Source organism: Portunus trituberculatus, chromosome 9, assembly GCF_017591435.1.
Source record: "Portunus trituberculatus isolate SZX2019 chromosome 9, ASM1759143v1, whole genome shotgun sequence".
Taxonomy (NCBI): domain Eukaryota; kingdom Metazoa; phylum Arthropoda; class Malacostraca; order Decapoda; family Portunidae; genus Portunus; species Portunus trituberculatus.
The window spans coordinates 4,775,001-4,782,500 of record NC_059263.1 but is presented as its reverse complement, the minus strand read 5'-3'; the positions used below and the strand labels follow the sequence as shown (position 1 = coordinate 4,782,500).

General features: G+C 38.6%; 1 protein-coding gene and 1 long non-coding RNA gene across 5 annotated transcripts in view; one reads left to right on the top strand and one right to left on the bottom strand.

The window, feature by feature from the left end:
* LOC123501340 overlaps positions 1–7,500 on the top strand; it is a 160,282-nt gene that overhangs the window by 89,732 nt on the left and 63,050 nt on the right. For both annotated transcript variants that reach the window (XR_006673608.1, XR_006673606.1), the window contains exon 4: positions 1,712–1,763. This is a non-coding gene — a long non-coding RNA (uncharacterized LOC123501340). The remainder of the gene's footprint in view (positions 1–1,711; positions 1,764–7,500) is intronic.
* Positions 1–7,500, bottom strand: part of LOC123501338 (uncharacterized PE-PGRS family protein PE_PGRS54-like) — a 78,938-nt gene that overhangs the window by 70,805 nt on the left and 633 nt on the right. The gene's annotated exons all lie outside the window — the stretch shown is intronic.

Below are 7,500 nucleotides of genomic sequence, written 5' to 3'. Positions count from 1 at the left end.
AGAGAGAGAGAGAGAGAGTGTGTGTGTGTGTGTGTGTGTGTGTGTGTGTGTGTGTGTGTGTGTGTGTGTGTGTGTGTGTGTGTGTGTGTAGGTATATGTAGTATTAATATTTTCTTCCTATTATTTATTGGTTTGACGTAAATTAAATGTCGTTTTTTCTGTTTTTTTTTTTGTGTGTGTGGGGTGTCGGGGGGGCGGAGGGGGAGTCTATTTATAAAGAGAAATGTAAAGAAAGTGAGAGAGTGAGTGAAGGAAAACAATTTAATTAGAGAAAGCAAAATTTTACTGAGAAGATAAACTGTAACTATGATTTCTTGTATATATAGACGTGTGTGTGTGTGTGTGTGTGTGTGTGTGTGTGTGTGTGTGTGTGTGTGTGTGCGTGCCCTTGAGTGGTAGAATGAGTGGCGGGAGTAATGTTTAATGGTGAGGTGTTAAGATTTTTTTCTACACCCCTTGGCAGCTTCAATGCATAATAAAATCACTATTACTAGTATCACTCACTATTACCACAACCATTACTGCTACAATGCCTCTCGTCTTGGTGAGTCAAGTGGTAGTTATGATAGGCAGGGACTACACTTTTAACCTATCCTTGTATGTATGTTTATGTATGTCTATGTATGTTCAATTCTTCATCCTTGTCTATTAAGTTTTCCCTTTTATCCTCTTCAGTACCATGACGCGTTTCCATATTCATTCTGCTTACTATTTGGTGATTTTATGCAGCTTCAGAAAATTATGTGGGGAATAGAATAATGAAGACTGTGGCCAATAATCTTCTGACCTCCATAGACCCTTCCTAATGTCAATAAAATGGTCTCTTCGTACACAAATCTCAAGGTAAAAATGTGTTCCAGTACTGAAGGGGTTAATATTGTAGATTTCCTTGGCTTTCTCTCTTTTATTAGTTAATTCTCTAAGTATTTATGTTTCTTGTTTGGAAGGTGTGTGTGTGTGTGTGTGTGTGTGTGTGTGTGTGTGTGTGTGTGTGTGCAGTGGTGCGGAATAAGTCTAATGTTGCCTTTGTCTTATCGTCATATTATTTAATCCTCTTAGTGTTCTCCTATCTTATCTCATTATCATTATGCTATTCTATCCCATTACTGCTGCTTACATGCTCCATTATTTCGGTATCACTTTGTCACATTATCGCACTGTCTTATCCTATTACGATACAATAGGTTAATGTTACGTGATTTCATTCTACTGCTACTACTACTACTACTACTACTACTACTACTACTACTACTACTACTATTAACCTTATCACACAATCTAAACTACCTACCTCTCATCTCTACCTAACCTAATCTAACCTGATCTATTAATTATCGATGCAAAATTCTGTTCTCTGAGTACTGTTTCACTAGACTCTCAAAGAATATCAGTATTCATCTATTAACCACAGAATCTCACTCCACTTACATTCCATCACTAACCTAACCTAACCTAGCCTAACCTAACTTAACTAATTACCACTACAAAAACTCTAATATATTGCTACTTATTTCACTGGAGCACCAAGGAATCTCACCCCATACAGTTGCTAAAGTTACTCTATACACTCTATACACCTCTACACTCCATTGCTATACCGCACCACTACACTGTCACCCCTACGCACCCACACACGCCTACACAGCCAGCCAATCACCACAGCGTCTTAATGTTAGCAGATGACGTCACGAGGTTTCTATATTTCCCACAGGTGTGACGTCAGGTGTGGAGGAGGTTGTCGTCCTGAAGGAGGCCTTGACAAGGTAAACCACACACACACACACACACACACACACACACACACACACACACACACACACTCAGAAACGTGCCCTCTCTCACATTACCACTGTGCATCTGAAAAAGAGAGAGAATGGGAGGGAAGAGAGAGAGAGAGAGAGAGAGAGAGAGAGAGAGAGAGAGAGAGAGAGAGAGAGAGAGATTACTGAAGCGAAAGAGGAGGAAAAAAATCTGATTTACTGACCACCGCTGGAGGAACAAAAAAAAAAAAAACGAATAAGCTAATAAACAAACAAAAGAAACAAACAAACAGTAAGAGAAACAAGGGCATCAGGTCTAGTTAGTAACACAATATGGTGGATGGAACACACACACACACACACACACACACACACACACACACACACACACACACACACACACACACTGACCTTGGTCCTTCTTATATGGGACAATTAAAGGTTGATATAATTGTTTATGGCAACATTATTATCTTTTCGTGGTGTGTGTGTGTGTGTGTGTGTGTGTGTGTGTGTGTGTGTGTGTGTGTGTGTGTGTGTGTGTGTTTCCTTTTACTCCTTTCATTTTTTCGTTACCTTTTTTTTTCTTATTTTTTTTTTTTAGATTTCTCTTCATTTTTCCATCTTTTATTCTATTTTATTCTCATTTTTATTCTCTCTCCTTTTTCTTACTGTTTATTTTTGGGTTATTGTTTTTCTTTCGTTATTAATCTTCTTCTTTCTCTCTATTTATTTTATATGAAAGAAAAAAAAAGTAATTTAAGATGCGAAATATTGTTATTGTTTTAAAGAGAATCGTTTACTTTAATGTTTCTATCAATGTTGTAAGTGAAGTTAGTAGTAGTAGTAGTAGTAGTAGTAGTAGTAGTAGTAGTAATAGTAGTAGTAGTAGGAGGAGGAGGAGGAGGAGGAGGAGGAGGAGGAGGAGGAGAAGTGACAGATGATGAACGTAACTTGAAACATTTCTCATTACACACACACACACACACACACACACACACACACACACACACACACACACACACACACACACACACACACGTACTGTACTTCCATAAATCATAGCACCATTAGGAAAACCTTAGCCTGTACGTAACAATCATGTGGCTTACAAACACACACACACACACACACACACACACACACACACACACACGCACACGCACACGTACATTTTTCCCTCTAATAACCCGCTATTAATAGGCTCTGGGTGAAAGTGAAGGCACAGACTCACTTTCTGGGGGGGAAGGAGGTCGCACTACCTCTCCCGCCTTGAAAGAATCACCTCCCCCGTCTCGCTGCCACTCTTCCTTCCCCTCCCCCATCCCCCAACGAGCCTGCCCATTTCTCACCCATTCCTAACCAATTTTTCACCCATTCCTGCCCATTCATCATCCATTTTCTTCTCATTCGTCACCCATTATCTATTTTTCACCCATTCCTGCCCATTCATCACCCATTTCCTCACCCATTTTTCACCCATTTCCTCACCCATTCCTCACCCATTCATCACCCATTCCTCACCCATTACCTCACCCATTCATCACCCATTCCTCACCCATTCCTCACCCATTTCCTCACCCATTCATCACCCATTCCTCACCCATTTCCTCACCCATTTTCTCACCCATTCTTCACTCATTCATCATCCATTATCTCACCCATTCCTCACCCATTCATCACCCATTATTCACCCATTTCCTCACCCATTTCCTCACCCATTCCTCACCCATTCATCACCCATTATCTCACCCATTCATCACCCATTATTCACCCATTATCTCATCCATTCCTCACCCATTTCATCACCCAATCCTGACCCATTCATCACCCATTCTTCACCCATTCATCACCCATTTCCTCACCCATTCTTCACCCATTCATCACCCATTTCCTCACCCATTATCTCACCCATTTCTCTCACCCATTTCCTCACCCATTCCTCACCCATTCATCACCCATTCCCTCACCCATTCCTGATTAATACTTGACTTCTTTCTGTTATTTTGATTGATTCTTCACCCATTCCTATCTCATTCCTGGCTCATTCCTAATTCCTGGTTAATTCCTGATATTTATCTCTCTCTCTCTCTCTCTCTCTCTCTCTCTCTCTCTCTCTCTCTCTCTCTCTCTCTCTCTCTCTCTCTCTCTCTCTCTCTCTCTCTCTCTCTCTCTCTCTCTCTCTCTCTCTCTCTCTCTCTCTCTCTCTCTTCTTTTATCATCATAGTTCCTCTTTCTCCTCTTAGTATATTCAATCTCCTCTTCTCTCTCTCTCTCTCTCTCTCTCTCTCTCTCTCTCTCTCTCTCTCTCTCTCTCTCTCTCTCTCTTGCTTGATTAATGGTCAAATAGAACCTCTTTTCGTCGAACAATAGCTGGTTTCTCTCTCTCTCTCTCTCTCTCTCTCTCTCTCTCTCTCTCTCTCTCTCTCTCTCTCTCTCTCTCTCTCTCTCTCTCTCTCTCTCTCTCTCTCTCTCTCTCTCTAGTTTTGTTTGTTTCTTTGTTCGTGAAGAATTTTGCTCTTTATGTTTTGTGTTTGTGTCTCGTTTTTTTCCTTGTTTTTTTCTCTTTCTTCTTTTTGTTCTTGTTTTTCTTCCTTTGTTTTCTTTCTTCTTTTGTTCTTCTTTTTTCCTTTTTGTTTTTTCTCTCTCTTCTTTCTGTTCTTCTTTTCTTGCTCTTTCTGTTTTTTTCTTTTCCGTTTTTCCTTTTACTCTTTCTCTTCTTTTCTTGTTTTCCCTCCTTTTCTTTTCATTTTTCCTCTTATTTTCTTCTTTTCCTCCTCTTTCTTCTTTTCTTCTCTTTCCCTCTTCTCTTTCTCCTTTTTTCCTTCTACTTCTTTGTTTTCTTCTTCTTTTCTTCTCCTTTTTCCTCTTCCTTTAGTTCTTATTCCTCTTTCTTCTTTTCTTCTTTTTTCCTCCTCCTCCTACTTCAATTTTTTCCCTCTCTTCTTTTTCTCTTCTCCTCCTCCTCCTACTTCTTCTCATTTTTCCCTCTCTCTCTCTTTTTCTCCTCCTTATTCTTCCTCTTTTCTTCTTTTCCTCCTTTTTTCCTCCTCTTCGACACGATCACCATTTTTTTTCCACGTGACTGTGTGTGTGTGTGTGTGTGTGTGTGTGTGTGTGTGTGTGTGTGTGTGTGTGTGTGTGTGTGTGTGTGTGTGTGTGTGTTTTTATTTGGTGTGCTCAGTGATAGGTGAACTGAAGGTGCTGTTTGTTTGTTTGTTTGTTTGTTTGTTTGCTTTTCTATTTGATTATTTGTTGATTTGTGTATTTCTTTCCTCGTTTCTTTGTTTCTTTCATTCATTCATTCTTTCTTTCTTTCATTACTCGACTCATTATTTTTTTTTTCTTCTAATTTGTTTTTGTTATCACCACCACCACCACCACCACCAACAACAACAACAACAACAACAACACTATTTCATCTTTTTTTTTTTACATTCATCCATTTTAATTTTTTTTTTTCTTTCATTTCTCTCAACATATTTTTTTTTTACTCAATATTTTTCTTTTCTTTTATTTCCTGACTTCAATTTGTAACATTCACTGAAAATTTGGGTCTTTATCATTGTTCTCTTCTTGTTTTTGCGAATTCCTGTTTGCGAGCGTGTTTTCTCTCTCTCTCTCTCTCTCTCTCTCTCTCTCTCTCTCTCTCTCTCTCTCTCTCTCTCTCTCTCTCTCTCTCTCGCTCTCGCTGTGAAATTGCTAAACGCATTTCACGACCTTGCGCGAAAAATTAGATTAACACCATTTCTTTATTTTTTTTTTCTCTCCCTCTCCCTCTCTCCCCTCTCTCCCTCTCCTCTCTCTTTCCCTCTCTCCCTCATTCGTGCCCTGTGATTTCCTTCCGTTAAACCCAAGTGGACTGCAATATTTTTTGTTATTATTTTTTCTTTCTTTCTTTCTCTCTCTTTTTTTTTTTTTTTTTTTTCTTACGTCAGTCTCTGCTTTGCGAAAATTGAACGTGTGTTTGTGCGTGTTTGTGTTTGTCTCGCGGCCCAGAGCAAGAATTATCCCTCGTTTTGGCGGGAAATTTGCGGTTGTTCTGTGGGTGTGAATCACGTTCGAGGATGGCAGAAAGAAAGAAGTATATAAAAGAAAATGGACTTAACCCCTTTAGTACTGAGATGCATTTTCTACCATTTTATTGACATTAGCATGGGTCTATGGAGGTCAGAAGGTTAATGGATAGAGTCCTCACTATTTTAATCCCCCTCGTAAGTATCTGAAGCAGTGTAAAATCACCAAATAGTTGGAATGAATAGGAAAACGTGTCCTGGTACTAAAGGAACCAAGATCTTTAAACTAACTTAGTGATAATAATGTTTTCCACTTGTTGATGGGAAAAAAAATGGATACCCCTTTCAGTACTGGGATGCATTTTCTATCATGAGTTTTTGGGTGTGTTTAGACGATTTTATTGACATTAGCAAGGGTCAGAAGAGTAATGGCCAGATTCTTCACTATTTCAATCCCCCTCATGAGTATTTGAAGCTGTATAAAATCATTAAGTAGTTAGAATGAATATGAAAATGTGGTGCTGAAGGGGTTATACTTAAAATGCCGAGTCAAGATCTTTTAAAACTAACATATTGGAAGCAAAATATTACCCACTCGTTGGAGGGAAGAAAGTAATGATAATAGAATAAATGAACCATAAAATTTGAACACCAGCATATTAAAGAAAGAGAAATGTGTGCTCTCATTGGAAAATATAAGGAAAATAAGATAAAATGAATAGATAATAATAATAACACATTGATAACAAGAAAGTATGCATTTGTTGAATTAAAAGAGAAAAGGAAAAAAAAAAACAGTGCAATCGCAAAATTAACACACTAATCACGCACACAAAAACTCACTCGTACTGAAAAACAAAAACACCAAATCACAAAGCAGAATGACAAAAGTAAGCATTAAAAAAACACCCGTAAAAAAAAAAAAAGCAATACACTCTCAAGAAAACACACAAACACCACCAATAACAACACTTTCACCACTAGTAGTAGTAAGATAGATTAAAAAAAAAATAAAAAAAATAGGCAAAAAAAAAAACGAGGGAAAAACACCAATAACCTCCTTGATATAGAGAAGAGAGAGCAAAACATGAAGACACACATATATTAACACCTTCAGTACTAAGACGCATTTTTACCTTGATTTTTGAGTATGATTAGACGATTTGATTGACATTAGAAAGGGTCTATGGAGGTCAGAAGATTAATGGTCAGAGTCTTCACTATTTTAATCCCCCACATGAGTTTCTGAAGCTGTATAAAATCACCAAATAGTAACCAGAATGAATATGCAAACACGGCATGGTACTGAAGGGGTTAAGGGAGTATTGAGCAGTTTTCTTTGGTAAGCCCTGAGACCACCGCAATGAAAACGAGGGAGAGGAAACTTGAGGGCAAATTTTTGCTGGAAACTTGACGGGAGGGTGGAAGGTGACCTGTATCGAGGCGAGAGAGAGAGAGAGAGAGAGAGAGAGAGAGAGAGAGAGAGAGAGAGTTTGTAGAGGCCAAGAGTAAGGGTAGGAAATAAAGGAAAAAAAGAGTTAAGAAGAAGAAGAGAGAGAGAGAGAGAGAGAGAGAGAGAGAGAGACAGACAGAGAGACAGACAGACAGACAGAGACAGAGCATAGAACTTATAAGAATAAACAAAACGAAAAGAAATATGAAGAAAGTAAGAGTATTTAAATGAGACAGACAGACAGACAGACAGACGGACAGACAGACAGACA